This window comes from Panthera uncia, unplaced genomic scaffold, assembly GCF_023721935.1.
Source record: "Panthera uncia isolate 11264 unplaced genomic scaffold, Puncia_PCG_1.0 HiC_scaffold_1344, whole genome shotgun sequence".
Lineage (NCBI taxonomy): Eukaryota > Metazoa > Chordata > Mammalia > Carnivora > Felidae > Panthera > Panthera uncia.
The window spans coordinates 22,744-44,666 of record NW_026057969.1 but is presented as its reverse complement, the minus strand read 5'-3'; the positions used below and the strand labels follow the sequence as shown (position 1 = coordinate 44,666).

The following is a 21,923-nucleotide window of genomic DNA, read 5'->3' as shown; positions in this document are numbered from 1 at the left end:
TACACAGTGCTCCATGTGTTGATATTTGCTGTAGCTATGGAAAAGATGATATTTGCTGTAGCTATGTATTAGTTTCAGTGAGTTCTCCATTGCATTATTGTGGCAGGCATACCCTAGTTTATTTTAGAACTTTCTATCCAAAGTTAAAACCTTATTATGTCTATTTGGACTGTGTAAAATTGCCCAGAGAAATGCTGGGCACCAGGCCATTCCATGCCCCATCTCCTATTAACAGGTTTTATGAAATTGATTCAGTGAGAAATGGGGTGGGATTTTTGAGATCCTTTTGAATACACCGTTCCTAACTTCTGGATGTTAGGAATAGGGGAAGCATTGCCCGTGTGACATGGAGGTCTCTATCCCAAATACTCTCCCCCATTGGCAATATGGCCCATCTTCCAGTATTGTTCTTTTGTGAGCTCAGGAATTGAAGAACTTGCTTATTCTAGCATGTATTTTGTAGCATGACACCTCCAGGTCACAAATATTGACAACACTGATGGTTGAAATAACTCCTGGATGCCTAGCAGAACTTGGGCAAGTGGACAGTAGGTGTCTCTCAATAGAGCCAGACTCTTTCAGTATAGGTTTGAAACCTGGGATGCTGCTCTGTGGATGGAGGTGTGTGTGTGTGTGTGTGTGTGTGTGTGTGTGTGTGAGAGAGACCAACGATGATTTTTTTTTTTTCCTCCTATTTGGCAGTTTTTTTCTGTCTGTCCACCTCATCAGGCCCCTGGGAGCTAGTCTGTCTCATTTTTTAATTAAAAAAGGAGGCATAGGAGGGACTATATAGTTAGGCTCTAGAGCAGGACAATCTGGATGGACACCCTGGTTCTGCTCCCTTGAGCTGTGTGACCCCGAGCAAATCACTAGCTTCTCTCTGCCTTTGTAGAATCGGGATCTTAATAGTACCTTCTGTGGATGGTGGTGGTAAGGATTAAATAACAATATATGTAGGCTAAGTGCTTAGAGCAAGGCCTTGTATGTAGTTAGTGTGAAATAAGTGTTGCTGGGTGCACATTAGAATCACCTAGGGGAGTTTAAAAAAAAATGACACTGGGTGTTGGGAACTCCCATGCTAATGAAATTAGGACCTGGTGGGGGGAGGTTATAACCTTGTTTGGAGCATCCTAGCACATCACTGACAGGAGTGGAGGAGGGATTTTGATGTCTTCTGTAGGGCTTTAAGTGAAGGATCCATCTGTCAGCTACATAAGCAAGAGATCTTTGTGTAATGAATAGCTGCCTTTCACGGCATCTTTGAAGTTGTCTGACCTTTTTCACTTTGAGGCCAGATGCAGTGCAATTTAAAAAATTTAATTTCTTTAGATTTATAATACCAGACTTCATTCAGCTGGCATTGATTGATTACCTTTTAGCAGTTTTTGAAAAATGGACTTTCTGACATGTCTTCAAGGTCTCTTCTCCTTTCCTATAAAGGCTTATCACCCATGCCATAGACTCCACTGAGGGGCTCTTTTTTCATCTGCAGTGATGGTTTAGCAGTGATGGTTTACCAGCTACTATGATTACAGTGGTCTTATGAACCAGAAATAAAATGTTCCCTGTGAAATTATAGCACCTGTAGGTGGAAGAGGCCTGGTTGTCCAGTCAAGCCAGAAAGGGAGCAGTATTCCTGTTAGATACAGGAGTCCATAAAAGGGGAAATAACTAGCCCAAAGTTATTTGTTTACATAATGCCTTCTATCCTTATTAAGGGAGTTGTAGTTGCTATACATCAAGAAGGTAGTCAGTGTAAGCTGGGAGCTCATAGATCTGTTAAATGACACAAGTGGAAAACTTCCCAGAAAGAAGGGAAAAGAGAAGAAAATGTAATCAGTGTGGTTGTTATAGAGCTAACTGCCATTGTGAGGAACACGGCTTGGGTCTCCAGTTGCTGTAAACCTTACAGGGGAGCATCCTGTGACCCTAGTTACATCCTCTACAGAGTTGTGTGAGAGAGGATGGAAGGAAGCATGTTCAAAGACTGTGGTTCATATTCAAACCCTGGGTGGTCCTCCGTGGGTTTTGACCTCATGGCCAGTGGGGCTCACGCTTGATGTTGGCCTTCTCCCAGCTCTCCTTGGCTGGATCCATAACAACTACACTTTCACCCTTATGCAAAAGCCACCTTGTCTTTGAAGCTTGTATTATGCACTCTCCTGGTCACCTCCCTGTCCCCCTCCTCTCCTCCCCCCAGTTCATTGAGGACTTTGGAGTCAGCCAGTCAGTGCCTGAGCTTTCAAGTTCTAGTTCCACCTTTACACATTGTGTAACTTTGAGAAAGTTGTTAATCTCTCTAAGCCTTTCTGCTTCTTTTGGTTATAAAAAAAAAAAAAAATCAGTAAGCTATCTCACAGGATTTTTTTTTTTTTTTTGAGGATAAAAGGAGATTATATATGTATGTAAAACTCTTCACTTTACCTGATATATAGTAAAACTTAGTAAATACTAGCTATTCGGGTGATGGTTGATATCCCAAATGCTGCCTCCATTACTGTAATAAGCATCTGAATGGCCCTTCCATACACCAGGAATCAAGTTCCGTGATTTCTTTGCTTCCAGCAACCTGGGCTTGAAGACATTCCACTTTACCAAACAATGCTGTTGGCCATCATGTGACCTTTATCATTGTCTGGAATTGTTCCACATCCAAAATTTAAAAGTTTATTCAGAAGGACTGGACTTTTTTTCAACTTCCTCATTCACTTAGTGTGACTGTTTTGTTCTTTGATCTCCTTGAGACACAGTCCCTGTTCTCTCTGGCTATCAGACCTCTCGGGGCCTCCCTCCCTCCCTGTCTAGCCTTCATTCCATGGCGTACCACTCTCAGCACATCACAAGAGCACCCTTCTCAGTCTTGGAGCTCCTGTGCTGGCCATTCATTCGCTGGCTCATTCCTCTCCTCCTCTGGGTGGTCCGTAGGGCTGAGCATGAGGATACAGTTGCACACTCTGATCTGGTGCCATGGCTTGCTCTGCAGCCTAGATTGGGCAGTCAGAGCTGTTCAGCTGTCCTTTTAATCTTGTGCTTACCTTCCTCTCTTCTGCAAGGGCTGTTTTCAACCTTCACTGCTCCTTTCATACCTTATTTTTACTTTATAGAGAAAATGGAGGCATGAACTCCTAGCTTCCTGCCCATGTTTGTTAATATCATTTTCTTCCCTTTCCATCATATTATGTTTGACTTCGCATCCTTCTTTGCTTGGTACAAATACTTAGGAGTGTATAAAATGAAAAACTCCAAGCATAGGGCTGATTCCTTAATTGGAAAATCAGGTTGTAACCCTGTCTCTCTTTGCTGCCAGCTGGCCCAGGAGAGTCAAAACAATTTCCTCTAATCCTCAGAGCCTTGCATTTTATTAAAAAAAGTTTTTTGTTGGGGCGCCTGGGTGGCGCAGTCGGTTAAGCGACCGACTTCAGCCAGGTCGCGATCTCGCGGTCCGTGAGTTCGAGCCCCGCCGCAGGCTCTGGGCTGATGGCTCGGAGCCTGGAGCCTGTTTCCGATTCTGTGTCTCCCTCTCTCTCTGCCCCTCCCCCGTTCATGCTCTGTCTCTCTCTGTCCCAAAAATAAATAAAAAATGTTGAAAAAAAAATTAAAAAAAAAAAAAGTTTTTTGTTAATGTTTATTGATCTTTGAGAGAGTGTGAGCGGGGTAGGGGCAGAGAGAAGGAGACAGAGAATCCCAAGCAGGCTCGGCACTGTTGGCACAGAGCCGGATGCGGGGCCTGAACCCACGAACTGTGAGCTCATGACCTGAACCAAAATCAGATGCTCAACCAACCAAGCCACACAGGCGCCCCAGGACTTGCGTTCTAAATGACACTATTACGTTTGTTTAAATTTATTAAGGGATGGCAGTCTATTTTGAGATACAACCCTTCCCTTGGAGAATTATAGATGGAATAAAATTCTGTTCCTCCCCAAAGTATCCAGTGGTACTGGAGTGACCATACAAATTCTGTGCTGATGTGGGGAGTGGGGCAGGGTTTGACCATCAGACCTAGAGGAGGAAGCAGGTGGGTAAGAAGGCCTCAGGAGTAGGAGGGGCTTTGAGGTAGCTTTTGAAGTGGGCTCGGGGGAAATGCCTATGCTTTCTCAAATAGATCTACATATCTATGAATGTCTGGCTGGTGGTGGTGGTGGCAATATGGTGGTTACTTTGTCTTCTAGTTAGGAGCTCTAGTTAGGAGCATTGCTGTTGGAGTAGGGAGGTATGTGCTTGGTTGGGGAGCTTCCAACCTGATGGCAGCTTCTGGGTGAGCAGGGGGTTTCTGTAAGGTTGGTGCTCAATCTTGTACAACAGCCATTGGTCCGGGAGGCATAAAGATTATTGCCAGAAGTGCTGCCCTTGGTTATCTTCCCATCGGAGTTTTTCCTGGTTGGAGGAGAATGTATTGATTTCAGGGTTTGATTTTTCTGTCATTGTACTTTTTCCTTCTGTATGCATATTTGAAATACCAAAATAAAACCTCCCTGTGACCTTCTGAAGGCCTGATAAAAGAACAGATCCTGCTGTGGAAATGTATAACTTTGACCATAAACTTGGAAACCAGTGGTTAGTACTGGAAAAAATCTTAAATTATTAGTCCACACCCCTTGCCATTGATTTTTGAGTTCCCTTTCATGACAACCTGTTGTTCATTCATTTAAAAAATGTACCTAGTGTTGATTGTGTATTAGGTACATTACAAGGTGCTGAGAGGGATTTGTAGAATTAACATTTTTCAGCATGATTTTGAGTCATAACCATATATCAGTACAAAGTGGGATGTGGAATTAAAGATAACCCCAAAAATTTTTTTTTAGTGTTTCTTTATTTTTGAGAGAGAGCGAGAGCATGAGCAGGGGAGGGGCAGAGAGAGAAGGAGGCACAGAATCCGAAGCAGGCTCCAGGCTCTGAGCTGTCAGCACAGAGCCTGACGTGGGGCTTGAACATATCATGACCTGAGCTGAAGTCAGATACTTAACTGACTGAGCCACCCAGGCAACCCTAAAGATAACTTTTTATGGCTATGGCCTGGGAAGGCTTTATGGAAGAGGTAGACAAGTTGGGCTGAACAAATCTCTTCACAAAATAAAAAAGCTCCTGCAGTCAGAAGGAAGTAGCTTAGTCTTGTTTTGCTTCTAAAGTGAAAATTTCTTTTTGCCAACTAGTTCACAAAATGAGAACTTCTTTAAACAAACTTGCATATAGTAATTGTCTAGTAATTTGAAATACCAGCTTGGGAGAGTCAGGTTTTTTAATTTCTTAATTTTGTAAAAGATTTTATTATTTTTCAGGAATCTTTATACCTAATGTGTAGCTTGAACTCATGACCCTGAGATCATAAGCCACATGATCTACTGACTGAGCCAGCCAGGTGCTCTAGGAGAGTCAGGTTTTTTTGTTTTTTTTGTTTTTGTTTTTGTTTGTTTGTTTGTTTTTAAAGAAACTTTTCCCCAAACAACATGTATACCTTCCTACAGAATATGTAAAATATGGGTTGAAAGTGATTTCAATCTAATTGATAGTTTCCACTTAATTTGTGCATCAGAATTTAAACATATGAGTTGAGACTTCATGCCAATAGATCTTTTAAATTCACACTGTGGGACTGTAAATTTACTATGCATTTAATAACTCATACTCAAATCGGAAGTCTTTTTGCTTATGACCAGCCTAACTAAAGAAAAGAACAGCAGAATTAGAGGTACAGTTTGTAGAGTGGTTTTGAATAAAGAAGAGTGAATGATTGGGCCTGTGTGTCTTGGGAAATAAATTATAGCCCAGTGTCTCCCCCACCTTTTCTGGCTGACGCATCTGAATCCTGGAGAAGTTCAGTGACTTGTTCCTAGTTACAATGTGTGGGCCACAGCTGGGATTAGGTCTCTTGATTCTTAGGCGGCTTCTACTATAAGAGGGGGAAAAAAAGGCTGGGGTTAGGGGGCACGGGGCACCAGGAGCCAGAGCAGGGAGAGAGACCTACTGGAATTTCAAGTATTCATCAGGGGTTGTTTTTTCCCCAGCTTCATGGGAGCTCTAAAAGAATGTTGAGATGTGGCTCTTGCTTTCAGGAAGCTTCTATAATGTAATTTTCCGTGAATTTCCAGCCAAGGGCCAGTGCCCCAGCTAGCAGGCCCCTTTGTTTCCTTTTGTGGTCTCTATGCTGCTTTGTTTTCTTAATTTGCCCTGTTCTATATATTATTTATCTTGAAGGGTGCTTCAGACCTCCCACTGCCACCACACATTTCCTTTCTTTTAATAAACACTGAGGATTGCTAATGCAAAGAAAGTTCCACAGGTAGTCATACCAGAGGACATGGCTATTATTTTGATAAGTCAGACCTTAGTAGGGTGGAAAATATTTTCAAACCCTTAAAGATGAGGATGTTTTTGATGTCTCTCCCTTTTCTGGGGAAAAAAAATCCTTAATTATGTACAACTTAGTTTTCAGTGTTTCACTTGTAAATATTGCTATTTTGATTTGCTTAATTTTGGCAAAAGGGAGCCACCTTCAGAAACAGCGTTGCTTTGAGGTCAGATATATGGTTTGATGGGAGATGCTCCTTCTAGTGGAGTGCATACAAACTCAGGATAACTGGATAATAAGATTTTGTTACCAGGAGATTTTAAGGTTAATTCAGGTGTTGACTTGAAGGGGTATTAGGAAATGTAGCATTCCTTCTGTACTGTCTCATTGCCTGATGTCACATGAATTTAACTGTGTTTTCTGTTTCTGTGTTTCTTGTGAATGAAAATCTATAGGAATGTTCCTTGTAACTTATAAACTGCTATAAATGTTGGCTAATTGCTTGATTTGGAGGAAGTCGCTCATCTGTGTTCATTGCAGCCTAGTTAAATCTGTCAACAAATACGGAGAACAGAGTGGGTATGAAGCCTGTGTTCTGGCTTCTGTTTGTATTAAAGAATTAGCATAGTCCCTGCCCTCAGCTCACAGATTCCACTTGGAATTGTGTAAACAGGCAGTATGGCACTCCAGAAGAGGAGAATTTTAACACTATGTTACTCTGTGATTTCAGACAAGGTGGTCATGGTTACGATGCTGCCATTATGACTGCAAACCAGAACAGATTGGTCTTGCATTTAAATCCTCCCTGTTTTACTTAGGGTGATCTTTGTTATAATTTGCATATCATTGTAATCACTGTGTAGAATGCTAACACATAACATGGAGATGTTGTGCCTATCCCCAAAGACTTTGTGTTAAAGGAGAAATCCAAAAAGTGAAAGTAAGCTTGGTAGTTTATTTAACTTCTGGGCATTTTAAAAGGAAGAACCTATGGTATTTGGGAAACTTAGATGTTGAATGATAGTAGGAAAATAAGGAAACTCCTCTCCTCTCCTCTCCTCTCCTCATTGGTTGTCTAGGGTTAACATTATTTATTCACATTTTATTTTCTTTTAAATGAAAATTATAGCAACTTTCCCCCATTAGAGAATTTCAGAGCCTGATCTAGGGGCTAGTCTTTTCTCTCTTCCTCGAAAGTATATAATTTAAATAAATAGAAGCTGAAGTTACTTTTGTACTCAGGTACACCCAGTTAAAGTTTCTCCAGGTCATAGTTCAAATAAGTCTTAGAAAATAAATTTAAGCTTTTCCCCTTGACTTGCTATTTATGGAGGAAAGCAGGAACTGGAAAGAAAAATTACAGTGGCTATCTGATAGCCTCTTTCACTTAACTCAAGACCACTGATGTGGAAGATGTGACTATCCTGAAAATAGCTGAGCTCCCCAAAGTAGGCATCCAGGGAGTCTGGGATGAGATGCCCAAGCCTGTGTCTCCTAGTCCTCACCCTGTGGGACATGTCTTTCCCATGGCAAAGCAGATATGCTGTGGGTTGGAGATGACCAGGGTGATTAATCAGGGGCAGCCTCACTGCCATGGTGGGGCCTGAGCCAGTCTGTGGTCCAGAGAAGTACAGGGCTCTGGGAGAGCTCACTAAGGGACCATAGCCAAGCTCTATTGGCACGACTCCATCAATAATTTTCTTTTATTTTTGAAGTATGTTGTCTTTGTTAAATGACAAACCTTGAAGGTTGATTGATTTGGAAAAGAAAAAATCCAAGCTTAGCAGGCATCTATTATTGAATTTTGTCCACCATTTTTTACACAACATTTTTCAGTGTTTCTTTTAAGCATGATCATAGAAACTGGTGTTGCCACAATTTGGTGGTCTTCCCAGGTTCAGTGCTTGCCCTTCAGGTGAAACCCAAATCTTTGCACCAGGGTTCACTGAAGTAGCATTTTAATTTTTTTAAGTTTTTAAATTTATTTTGAGAGAGAAAGAACATGGGTGTGCCTGAGTGGGGTCGAGGGGCAGAGAGAGAATCCATAGCAGGCTCCATGCTGTCAGCACAGAGCTTGACGCAGGGCATGAACCTACAAACTGTGAGATCATGACCTGAGCCAAAACCAAGAGTTGGACACTCAACTGAGCCCCCCGGGCACCCCTCACTGAAGCAGACTTTTTAAAAAAAATTAGGCTGTAAGCCTTTTGTGTGTGCAGACTTGTTTTGTAAAGTGATTTAACTCCATTAAACTTTAGCTTTCTCCAAGTTCTGCTTAAAATACTGTCTTCCTGGTATCTCTAGGGTGGGTTGATTTGTTGTTGATTTTGGTTTGTTGGTTTGATTGCTCTTGCCCAAAGCTTTCACTTTCTGAGGGGAGAGGCAGTGTGTTGGAAGGAGAAGACCCTTGTTGGGGGCCTGCACATTTGGATTCTAGCCCTGCTGTTAATTAGCTGTGTGACCCTGGGCAGTCAGCCTTCCAGGGTCTCTGTTTCTTCGTCAGGGAAACAAAGGGCTTGGAAAAATAAATACAGGCCTGGACCAAATGATAGAAGGTCACGCTGTGTGCTTATGTTGTGTGACTCTGTGAATGGCAGCACTTTGAGACTCTTGGCTCTCTGTGGTCCCCACAAAGGCTCTGTTTCACTCTGGGATTGAGCAGTTGTGTGGGATGTTAGTTACATTGAGGCCATTTCAAGCATTCAACCTCGCTAGGCAGGTGGAACCCGCTTCTCCCCAGCAGTTTCTCCCTCTTTTCCTTCTCTCCTCTCCTGTCCTCTCCTGTCCTCTCCTGTCCTCTCCTGTCCTGTCCTGTCCTGTCCTGTCCTTTTTTCCAAGAGCAACCTGCTTGCCTTCCACCTTCCTGTCCTTAGTGCCTTAACAACGCTGTGATGGGTAACACAACCTACTCGGATTCATTACCACTGGGAGTTGTCCAGCCATCTCCTCTGAGTTCCTGGAGGGGAGAGAGCTACTGGAGACTCAGAGATGAAATAATGGCCCTTTGTCTGCCTTTTGCTATAGGGATGGTTTTAGGTTTCATCTTAGGCCTGGGCCATTGTGGTGTTTTTACATGCTCAGTACAACCCTGTTTAAAAATGCAGCTTATCATTTAAAGGATTCAGCTGTAGCACCACAGAAGGTTCTACTTTCTTCCCCATCCCCAACCCTCCCACCCCCTACCCCAAGTCCTAACTATATGTAGTAAAAACCCACTGTAATGTATGCTGTTTGATTGGGTCCCCTGACATCAGCTTTGAAATGTGTTTCCATTGTATTTATTTTATAAATGTTTATAAGGTTATGTTTTAATCTGATAAACTTACAAAATGTTTTCCTTGTGGTTATATAATCAGTAATATCTGCAAAACGTGCCTTTAAACATGTAGCTTTCTTCTTAACCATTATCTTGTTGATTCTCTGTTCTAATGTTTTCTTTTGATGAACTGGGGTTAGGAGACCTGAATTCCTGTGCCAAACATCTTACAGTAACATGCCCAGATTTAGCCTCGTAACCTTAATTAGATGTGGAATGCTGAGAATGCCCTGGTGTGAGTTTTTTTTTTTTAAACTTTTATAACAAGACAGTGAACTTCTGATCACTTCATTAAATGTTATAAAATACTCTTTGTGTCTTTAGCATTTAGTTTCCCATCTTAGTCTCTTCAGAGAAAAATAATGTAAAACTCAAGGTACCTTTATATTCTCCTAAGCAATGTGTTAGAGCACAGGTTATCTTTTGTGTCAGTATGCAAGTTATATTCCAACTCATAACCCTTAATTCCTCTTCCCTCCCCTCCTTTTCTCTTTAGAAGCAAAAGAGTGTTGAAAATGTTAAAGGCTGTGCTGAAAAAGAGCCGAGAGGGAGGAAAGGGGAGCAGGAAGGAGACAGGTACGTACAGGAATGAGCTGAACAAGCAGGTGGGTATGGGACATCAACACCTGCTCACTCTAGGCTGAACGGATGCCCTTGCATCGGGAATGGGTCCCAAGGAGTGCTCTGGGTGAGAATGCACATAATCCTGGAAGCCATGAGAAATTAAATACATTTCTGAGCTCTTTTATGGGAAGTGACTTTGAAAACTGAGTTTGGGTTACGAACCAAATCCTTTCCGCAGAACGCTTGGAAGGTTCATAATTTTAACAGAACATTCAGATCCAGAGGCAGTCAGAGTTAAGACATGGAGGGATAGCAGGTGTGTCCAGGAATTTGATTTCTAGAAAGCCCTTTCCCTTTTCCCACACACGATTTCATTTTATGTGTTTGACCAACTGCTGGCTGACTGGTCCTTCTCTTTTGAGTATCAAATTTTCCGCCTAACAGGTGTAGCCTCACTCAGTGCCAGACTGCTAGTTTTCATTATGATGAGAGCTACTTAATTTGCCTTGGATTTCATTCCTGTTGATAGAGTTCTGGTGCATATGTAGTCATTGTGACTCTTCACTGCATTCCATGTGATAAACTCCTCTAAGGTTATTTTGGTGGCCACTAGTGGTCTGTTTCTCTTGCTAGGAAAATTACATATTTTTTACCATTATTGTACAATAAAAAATCTGTTAGCATTGATTGATTTCCCCAAGATGTGCTATTTCACTCTGCAAACTCACGATGATCTGGAGTTGGAGAGTGGCTGGTTTTCTGAGTTATTGTATACTGAATAACATTGCAGTTTTAATTTCTATTTTTTTAATGCTTATTTATTTGGAGAGAGAGCATGTGTGCGCACACACATGCCAGGAAGGGGCAGAGCGAGAGAGAGAAAGAGGGAGAGAGAATCCTAAGCAGGGATACTCCATGCTCACAGTGCAGAGCCCAGCACGGGGCTTGGTCTCACGCATGAATGGTGAGATGATGACCTGAGCTGAGATCAAGAGTTGGATGCTTCACTGACTGAGCCACCAGGCGTCCTGTAATTTCTATTAAAGTATAAATAAGTACACTTATTACCAAAACATCACTGAATTATAGTTAACTCTTCAATTGAAAAGATGTTGCAATAGCTTTTATTACATAATGTTACTATGTAATGTGTGTGTGAGATTCATAATGTATGTTATGTAATGTTAATGATCATATTAATATGTGTTGTTTCTGTGCTTAAGAGAATAGGTGGGCTTAAACTTTTTAGTTATATGGAATTTAGACAAATTTTCTGTTATTAATTAACCCTTAAACCAAAAAGTCTGCAAAATGTCAAACTTACTTTAAAAGTAGAGTCTTTAGGAGTGCCTGGGTGGCTCAGTTGGTTGAGTATCTGACTTTGGGTCAGGTCATGATCTCACGGATGTGAGTTCGAGCCCTGCATCGGGCTCTCTTGCTGTCAGTGCAGAGCCTGCTTTGGATTCTCTCTCTCTCTCTCTCTCTCTCTCTCTCTCTCTCCCTCCCTCTCTCTCTCTCCCTCTCTCTCTCTCTGTTCTTCCCCTGCTCCTGCTCGCTCTCTCAAATAAATATTTAAAAAAAGATACCCTTTATTGTAAAGTTACTGTTAAGATTCTATTAGAAGCTTCTCATTAATACCTGTATAGCAGATACAAAAAAAGAAACCAGTTTCTAACGATAGAAACAAGAGACCATATTCTGCTTTTAATCTTAAAAAACCAATCCCTACCTTTTGAATAATTAATTAGAATGGTTACTATAGAGATTTTTCAGTACACATGATTTCTGTCCAGGAGGATATTCACCCTCTGCTGGGGCAAGGCCAAAATATCCTTCTTTTGATTTCTCTGAAAGCTGTTTAAAAAAATTTCCCTCCCCAGTTTTGGCTTGTCTGACACTCATGCTAGGGACTTTGTTAGTTGCTTCTTTACATGCCTTTGGAATTTTCAGCATTAAATTGGGTCCTAAGCCGTCTATCTAGCTGGAGCTGCCCAACCACTGGCCTGGATCTCCAAGCCAAAACTCCCTGCTTTGTAATGGAGTCTTTCACAGCAGACCCACGATGCTCTTTGACCAGTGCCAGTAAAATAACAGTACAGTAATGATGTGGGGCACCCTGCCTTTCAGAAGGGCCAGACCGTGAACATAGTTTGCATTTGTAACTTTTCCAGTTTTAGAGCATGTGATTTTGGGTTCATTTCCCCCTCTGGTTGTTAAGAGCAACTACTGTTTTTTTCTGAATCATTTCTTCATAATAATTCCCACACTATGGCTTTTCACTAATGCAAACCAACTTGAAAAAGCAATGGGAACATTTCTCATAAAACATCTGTATGGTATGTGCCTTTTTTCTCTTAACTAGAATCTGGTTGTGGTAGTTGGGGAACAAAGCAGATGGAATTTTAAATCTTGATGAAGTTATGTCACAAGATGATTGAGGAAAATACTTGGAATTTGACCATTCGTATGTTAAGTTCAGTGCCAGCTCTCATTATATAAGTAGATCATAGCTAAGTTTCTCTGTAAATTAAAGCTGGTTAATCTATGGAGACTGCTCTGAGACTTGGGTAATAATATCTCCTACAAGTGGAAAAATTTTGCTCTCCTGTTTCCAATTAAAACCAATCTTTGTTGCAAAGACAAAGGAAAATTCATTTTTATGTACTTGAACTCACAATTACAGAAATTTAGGAAATATTTATGTCTAAAGTACTGAGCTTTGCTTTTTATACATGTCTTGTAGGTTGTTTTTACAATCTTGAACTATACTTTTTTTTTTTTAATCGAATCAGCTTTGAGAATTTGGAAAACATAATCACTGAGTTAAATTTAGTATTCTTCAAAAGAAAGCAGACATTTTTTCAGAAATATGTATTGAAAAGTCATTACATCCTCAGTTCCTATCCCTAAAAGAAAATGTCACATATGTGTACTTTAAATTATTGGTAAAATTTTAGGTATTGAAATTTATATGTATATAATGGTATTTGAAATAATGTATGTTGAATATTAAACTATTAAAAGCCATTGGGTGAACTCTAAAAATGGTGAAATTCTTTTTTTTTTTTTTTTAATTATGCTTTTTATAATGTAGGGAATGCTTATAGCTAAGCAAAATGTGTTTTCTGGAGGCTGTTGAACTGTGTCAGAGAATGCAGTATTAAAAACTTGAAAATGTTTTTTGGGAAAGTACATTTGCTTTGTCCCCACCATTCCATCAGTGCAAATGAGTACTGTATTTCTCTTGACCTTGAGTTAGGCCCGAGGGAGCAAAAATCAATATTAAACCACAACGTGGGGAGAGCTAGATGAGGGCATCTATTTTTTTTTTTTTTTCCCTTCCCTGCTCTTATGTTAAGGACTTGATCTAAAGCAAATGTATTTATTTTGAAGCTCTCCAGAGGGGAGAGACCACGTCTTTTTAAGTGACCTTTGCTATCAAAAAACTTTCATGTTACTATTATTAAACCTACTTAATTTGAAGATGAAATAATTGCTGTGAGTATATTGAGAGTATTCTGATATAAGTATGGACCAAGTAAGAGTTTAGAGTCGATAAAAGAGCAATGTAGGGAATTAATATTTTTTCTATAGAACAGCACTGTTAGAAAACCAATAGGGAAAAGTCCCATTTTATAATAGAAACAAAAACTTTCATAGATCAACCTAAGAAAAAATGTACAAGCCTTACACTGAAAAAAAAAAAAATAAAATAAAACTTTGCTGAAGCACTTACAGGAAGACCTGAATAAATGGAAAGAAATACTATGCTTTCCAAGTGGACAAAAGCGTTATTTTAAACCGATTAACTCTCATAGAATTACCTATACATTTCATTTAATCACTAATGAAATCCTATTTTATTTTTAAAGACATTGTTTATTTTGTTTTTGAGAGAGAGAGAGAGAGAGAGCATATGCATGCAAGTTGGGAAGGGGCTGAGAGAGAGCGGGACAGTTTCTGAAGCCGGCTCTGTGCTGACAGCAGAGAGCCTGATGGAGGGTTTGAGCTCACAAACTGTGAGATCATGACCAGAGTCGAAGTCAGATACTTTAACCAGGTGCCCTAAAGACATGGTTCTTTTAGAGCAGTTTTAGGTTCATAGCAAAATTGAGCAGAAGGTACAGAGGTTTCCCATATATCCTCTGCCCCCACTTACTCACAGCCTCCCCCGTGATCAACACCCCCCACCAGAGTAGTACATTTGTTACGATAGATGAACCTACACTGACACATCACAATCACCCAAATCCCACAGTTTACATTAGGGTTCACTCTTGATGTGGTACATTCTATGGGTTTGGACAAATGTGTAATGACCTGTACCTATTGTTATAGTATCCTACAGAGTATTTTCACTGCTCAAAAAAATCCTGTCATTTTTTTTTTTTTTAACACAAATAGCCAATTGATTTAAAAATTCATCTGGGAGAAAACATGGTTAAAAATAGCCAAGGAATAACTGAAAGTGTGGGGCAAGTGTATCTAAATGACTGAGCCTGGTTTCCATGCTGGGTTCTAGCTGCAGAAGTGGGACAGGTGTGTATTTTGACTTCTTAATTTTACAGGGTGAAGTGGACTTCACCTCCCACTGAGACATGCATTGAAGAGGAGTCTTCTGTCCTAGACATTGGCAGGTCCCCTCCACTTCAGAAACCAAGCACAAATCTGTAGGATAGCTCATTGGAATAGCTGCCACTTCCAGAGTGAATAAATGAGTTGGCTAGTTTTTTGGACTTTTTTTTTTTTTTTTTGCCTATTGGGCTCCCAGAAATGAAACCTAATTTTTTGCTAACATCTTTGATATAATTGCAGCTTACAGTTGCTAGCAGTTTGGGTTTTTTCTTTTAATCCTGGAGATAGTGGCATCCTTCTGGAAGCAATAGACAAGACCTGTTGCCCTTCTAGAGAGGGTTTGTCCCTCTCTCTGTATCCCTCCCTTCTGCTCTGTGCTAAGCTTGAAACCATAGTCTTTCGCCCTATCCAACTTTTGCAATTGTTCTGTTTTGGTGGGGAAGAAGCTCCAAGTTGAGGAAGAAGAACAAAGTTTGGTGAACTTCTAATTGAAGCACTGCCTCAATTAAAATATAGACTGTGTAAAGAAGGGTTGCTTAATATGCCCAAATAATTGTTTATTAGCCTTTTCCTTTCAGTTTAATTATTTGTGTTCTTTTTTTTCAGCAGGGAGGCTTAGTTTGAAGCAATTTATTAAAAAAAAAAAACACATTTGACCTTCACCTTTTCATCGTTACAACCCAGCTGGTCGGCTAAGTGCACTTGTAATGGTGTTAATTAAGGCATTGGATAGTCTGTAAACTTGAATGTGTATTGAATTAATCTGTTAGCTTTGCATCTAATCCTTCACTTTGAATTTGTAGTAAAAGGAAGCTGTTTGCCTCTAAAGTTTAAAAGCCACTGATGTGATTGTTAAATGTGGTATTTTAAGCCATTCCAGGCTGCAGTCTGGTTTTCAGTGGTACCTTCTAAAAATGCCTCCATACAAACGATGCTTTGTTTTATCCGGAAAATATGAAGCTGCTTTTGATTATTCTGTGCTGCATTGCCCATTTTCTGTGGTTGTGGACTATTATTTAGGAATTTAGTGCAGTGACTGTCTTGCTGAGCTATGGATATATGGTATCGTGTTGTTAACGGACTCCAAAAATGTTTCCCAAGCAACAAAACAGGCAGAAATAGTTCAGTCTAAAGGTATTGTATTTCTCTTTACCAGGGCACTTAAGAAAATTCTGTAAAATATTGGGACATGATATAAAAACAGAATAGAAGCCAGGTTGGTTTTTGGTAAAGTCAGGAATGCTGTTCCCTCTGGTTTGATATGGTTCCTTCACCATTTTTTCTTTGTTGTCTATACATGTCTCAAAGTCTATAAAAAGCACAGACTTTGGAATTAGAAGTCACAGATTCAAATCCCAGCTTGATCACCTCCTAGTTTACTTGAATTTGGACAAATTTATTCACTAAGCTACCTTACAGGGATGTTGTCAGGGTTAAATACAAGGACCTTTTTGCAGAAGTCTCACTTGACACATGGCTTCTGCTAAATATTCAGTAGAGCTTTGCTTTCCTTAGAACACTGTGTGGTGCCTTTAAGAACAAACAAAACCCTTGTAAAGCTTCTTGTTCTTCCCTTGAAGAGAAGGTGGGACTGCTCTCAGGAGTGATGTTCTAGAAGCTTCTTTCCACGACTTCCCATTTCCAAATACTCTGCCATCGTCTTTGCATACTGAAGTCTTTTTGTGCCATCTTTACCCTTTCCCTCAAACTGAGAAAGCTGAGTCATTTGTCTGTTGTATGGTGGTCTATTCTTTAGAAGTCCTTTACCTTTTAGCCTATATCAAGTACTGCCATTTTATCCTTTTTCTTTGTGAAATTAAATGAAAAGCCTCTTTCCTTTGCTTAAAGAGATTTTGGGAGTCAGCGAGCAGCTTTAAGAATAGATTTCTAAGTACAGTTTATGTAGTTTCTGAGATGTTTCATTTCAACACATCCTTAATTAATGAAGGTCTTCCTGTTTAGAAGGCTCTGCCTTCCATCCTCTTTGTACCTTTTCCATATGTTTTAGGGAACTATAAAGGATGAAAGAGAGAAGGAAGAGAACAGATACTTAGCATTTATCATGTGTTAGGTGCCTACACATAATGGACCAAGCTGGTTCATCCTGAACAGCCTGTTTCCTGTGAAGGGCATAATTAGTGAAAGCTCTGGACACAGAAAGTGAAATCAAGACACTGCCTGGATCTTCTTTGTTTTTTGGCCAGTAAGACTTCCAAGAATTCCTTCATAAAGTTTGTGGCAGAATTCTCAAACAACAGCACTTATTTACTTGGGTCCTTCTTTGCATGTATAGTTGACCATGAAACAATGCAGGGATTAGGGATTCCCGACCCCCACATAGTTGAAAATCAACATGTAACTTTTGACTCCCCAAAACTTAACTACTAATAACCTGTTGGACTGGACTGAACTTAACTACTAATAACCTGTTGGACTGGAAGCATAACATAAACAGTCTATTAACATATATTTTATACATAGTATTAACATATATTTTATACATAGTATTATATACTGTATTCTTAAAATAAGGTAAGCTAGAAAAAAATTTGCTAGGAAAATCCTAAGGAAGAGAAAAATATATATTTACAGTACTGACTGTATTTATTGAAGAAAAAACATCCACGTATAAGTGGACCAATGCAGTTCAAACCTGTGTTGTTCAAGGGCCAACTGTATATGTGTAAATGTAGTAGGAAACTTAATAGAGAAATACAAAGTAACAACTCAGAGTCCAGTTTTTTGGGTCAAATCTAATTTCATTTATAAATACCATATTAAAAAATTTTTTTAATGTTTATTTTTGAGAGAGAGAGGGAGACAGAGTGCAAGTGGGGGAGGGGCAGAGAGAGAGGGAGGCACAGAATCTGAAGCAGGCTCCAGGCTCTGAGCTGTGAGCACAGAGTCTGATGCTGGGCTCGAACCCACAAACACAAGATCATGATATGAGCGGAAGTTGGATGCTTAACCTTCTGAGTCACCCAGAAGCCCCTAAATATTTTTTATTTTTTTATTTTAATTTTTTAAAATACTTCCTTTGAGGGAGACAGTGTGTGTGTGCAAGTGAAGGAGAAGCTGAGAGAGAGGGAGAAAGCAAATCCCAAGCAGGCTCCGCGCTGTCTGAGCAGAGCCTGACATGGGGTTCATTCCTACCAACCATGAGATCATGATCCGAGCTGAAATTAAGAGTCAGTTGCTTAACCGAATGAGCCACCCAGGCGCCCCTGGTTTTTATTTATTGTTTTATTTTATTAAAAAAATTTTTTTTAATGTTTATTTATTTTTGAGGGAGAGAGAGCATGAGCAGGGGAGGGGCAGAGAGTGAGGGAGGCACAGGATCGGAAGCAGGCTCCGAGCCAGCAGCACAGAGCCTGATGCAGGGCTCGAACTCACAAGCTGTGAGATCATGACCTGAGCTGAAGTCAGATGTTCAACTGACTAAGCCACCCAGGCACCCCTGGTTTTTATTTTTTTAAGTAGGCATCATGCCCAGCATGGAATCCAATGCAAGGCTTGAACTCATGACCCTGAGATCAAGAATTGGATACCTAACTGAGCCACCCAGGTGCCCCTATCAATACTTTTTAAAAAATAAAGTTGCTTTTCTGTAAACAAATAAACCCCCCAAACAATGGTCTTATTTTCTATATATCGAGTTTTCAAAGAACTTTGTCATGTGTAATTTCTTAATTCTCATAGAAGCTCTATATTTGAATTTTTATGTGACCAATTTGCATTTTCTGGGAGAATTCCAAGGTTTTATTTCTATTCTACAGGAATATAAAAATCTTGATTTCATATAATCTACTGGAAAATACAGTTTCTGAGGGGGGAGGTAAGCTACCAAAGATTTGATCTAGATTGACTTTTTTTTTTCTTTTTGTTCTGTGAAGGATGATATGAACTTATTATTCCTCTTAGGAGGATGAGGCTTTGACCTTGCATTTGTCCTGCAGCTGATGGATGGCCACTAGGGGTAATCAGTTGGGTAGCCCTAGCCTTGGTGTAGAGCTTTAAATTGAGAAACCTTTATTCACATCTGATATCATGGCATTGGAAAGTAGGTCTCTATCCCACATTTCTCCCTGCTTTGGTAGCAGGCTAGTTGTGAAACAGCCATTAAAGGTGCTGGTGTAGACTCGGAGAATTCTTTTTTTTTTTTTAAAGTTTGTGTATTTTTGAGAGAGAGTGTGAGTGGGGGAGGGGCAGAGAGAGGAGGAGACACAGAATCTGAAGCAGGCTCCAGGCTCTGAGCTGTCAGTACAGAGCTTGATGCGGGCCTCGAACCTATGAACTGTGGGATCATGACTCGAGCTGAAGTTGGATGCATAGCCAACTGAGCCACCCAGATGTGCCCCTAGAGTTGGAGAATTTTTAAGTTTTGGCGACCGCAGCACTATTTTAGGGGTAAAAATAAGACATGAGCAGTTGGTTTTTAATTCTTTACTTTCAAGTTTATTTATGTCAAAGTTTCCCATCTTTTTTTTAATTATTTTTTTTTTAACGTTTATTTATTTTTGAGATAGAGACAGAGCATGAACAGGGGAGGGGCAGAGAGAGAGGGAGACACAGAATCTGAAACAGGCTCCAGGCTCTGAGCGGTCAGCACAGAGCCCGATGCGGGGCTCGAACTCACAGGCCGTGAGATCATGACCTGAGCCGAAGTCGGACGCTTAACCGACCAAGCCACCCAGGCGCCCCAAAAGTTTCCCATCTTTAAGGGAGTTTGGGGACACCAAACTGCTGGATTTGGTATATAATGACGGTCTTTGTGTCCTGAGACTGTCCTGGAACACAGAGTACTTAGGAAGGATGATGTCTCTGATAGGGGATACATACATAGGTGGCTGTAATAGTTTGAGCACTTGTCTGGAGTTTTTATAGATAAGGAGCCGACCGGCAGCAGAGGCTAGGAGCCTGGATGCAAACTCCTGACTAAGGATGGGAGAGAGCTACCTGTATACTGCTGATTTCCGATGATTGCACTTCTATTTCAGTTCTCAAAATTGAACTATTTATATGTTAATAATTTTTGTCTTTGGGCACCTGGGTGGCTCAGTTGGTTAAGTGTCTGATTTCAGCTCAGGTCATGATTTCACGGTTCATGAATTTGAGCCCCAAATCAGGCTCTGCGTTGACAGTGACAGTCACGATGGGATTCTCTCTCCTTCTGTCTCTGCCCCTCCCCTGCTAACAGTCTCTCTCTCACAGAAATTAAATAAATAAACTTTAAAAGGGGCTTCTTTGTCCCTACCTCTCACCGCCCCGTAGATAACTTTTGAGTTATATAGAAAATTTATTTCCAAGTGTCAGATATTAAAAATATATATATTTGTTTGATGGTATGTTTTCTTATTGTCTTAGTTCATGCTGCCATAACAAAATACCATGGACTGAGTGGCTTAAAAAACAGAAATTTATTTTCTCACAGTTCTGGAGGCCAGATGTCTGATACCAGAGCACCAGTATTGTTGGGTTCTGGGTAAGACTCTGTTTTGTAGACGGTTGCCTTCCTGTGTCCTCAAATGGTGAGAGAGACCACAAGCTCTCTGGTACCCCTTCTTAGAAGGACACTAATTCCGTCATGAGGGCCCCACCCTCGTGATGTCATTTAAAACTAATTATCTCCCAAGGGCCCCATCTCCAAATACCATCATATGGGGATTTGGGGCTTCAATAAATGAATTTTCAGGGGACACAATTCAGCCCACAGCACTTGTCTCTATTCTAATTACAAATGTAATATTGTATTTCATTGATTATAAAACACACCATTATTTCATGTACCTCTAAGGAAGAAAGACCTACTGACCTGCTGACATAATACTTTATTAATTAAAATGTTCATTTGACTTAAGTTTTCCCTTTTTCAGAGAGTTATTTTTACATATCTTAATCTTTTTCATAAAAGTGAAAGAAAATATAAACAGGTTGGTTAAGGCATTTCTAATTTATATTCACAGCCTTATTTTTGTAAGTCCTTATTTTTTTTTTTAACCTAGTTGTCACCATCCATTTTTCTACACACTACATTATCTTATCTGCCTTTGAGAGCATTAATGATAGAGTGTTTTTTGAGTCGGTTACTATATTCTCCAGGGCTTTCTTCCAAGCTGAAGATCTTCATTCTGCATATTTGATACTATCCTTTCATGATCTCCAAAGGAGATTTTAATGGAAAGTTTTCAGATAAAATCCAGGGTTCTTCTTCATTCCACAGTTGATCTTAAGTGCTTTGTTGACTGAAACCTGGAAAGGCTTAAAATTGTCTAGTCACCCTAGGTTTGTGGTCAGTGGCCTCCACATTACAATCACTGCTTGGCTGATAGTGATTTTTAAGATGCCATCGACTGTTAACATACATTTTGGTAGTGAAAACAAATATAGGTCTTTGAATCTATGCCCAATATAGCATGTGTTTATTGTAAAAAATTTGGAAAATACTAGTAAGAATAAAGAAAAAAACCCAGGATATTCTTTGCCTTTTGCCTTACCTCTCCAATGCCATTAGTCTTTGATCAATGCCTAATATTTTATTGAACTCATATACCATGATTTTGCTTGGGTATGTGCTTTTCTCGTTCATTGAAAACAAAACAGAAACAACGTCTGGAAAATAGGTATCTGTATACAAATCTCTGATCATTTTAGTAGAATGTTTCTAGGCAAGGAATTAATAGTGCAAGGAAGCAAACTTTTCAGAAGCTGGTTGTACCTCTTGCCAAATTGTTTTCCAGGAGGATTGTATTGATTGCCACCTGTGTAAGCAGTATGTGCATGTGCCTGCTTGCGTGACTCTTACTAGTATTGGGTATTTGTAGGTTTGAACAATCTTTGCCAATTTTATAACTTAAAACATGTTATTTGCTTTTAATTAGCTTTTTTTTTTTTAGATTGGTAGACCTCTTAAGTATTTAGTGCCCATTTATATTTTCTCGTTATTGTCTTTTTATGCCCGTGTCTAATTGACTCTTGAACAACATGGGGGTTAGAGACACCAACCCTCCACCTCCCTCCCTACCACAGTCAAAAATTCAAGTATAACTTTTGACTCCCCAAAACTTAATTAATAGCCTGTTTTTGACCAGACTTCCTGATAACATAAACATTAACACATTTTGTATATTTATTACTGTATTCTTAAAAAACAATAAGCTAGAGAAAAAAAGGTTAAAA

The 21,923-nt window shown here is 39.9% G+C and overlaps 1 long non-coding RNA gene across 1 annotated transcript in view; it reads left to right on the top strand.

Moving 5' to 3' along the window:
• Positions 1-21,923, top strand: part of LOC125916948 (uncharacterized) — a 110,390-nt gene that overhangs the window by 68,502 nt on the left and 19,965 nt on the right. Inside the window, exon 3 of the long non-coding RNA XR_007456069.1 lies at positions 10,105-10,184. This is a non-coding gene — a long non-coding RNA (uncharacterized LOC125916948). The remainder of the gene's footprint in view (positions 1-10,104; positions 10,185-21,923) is intronic.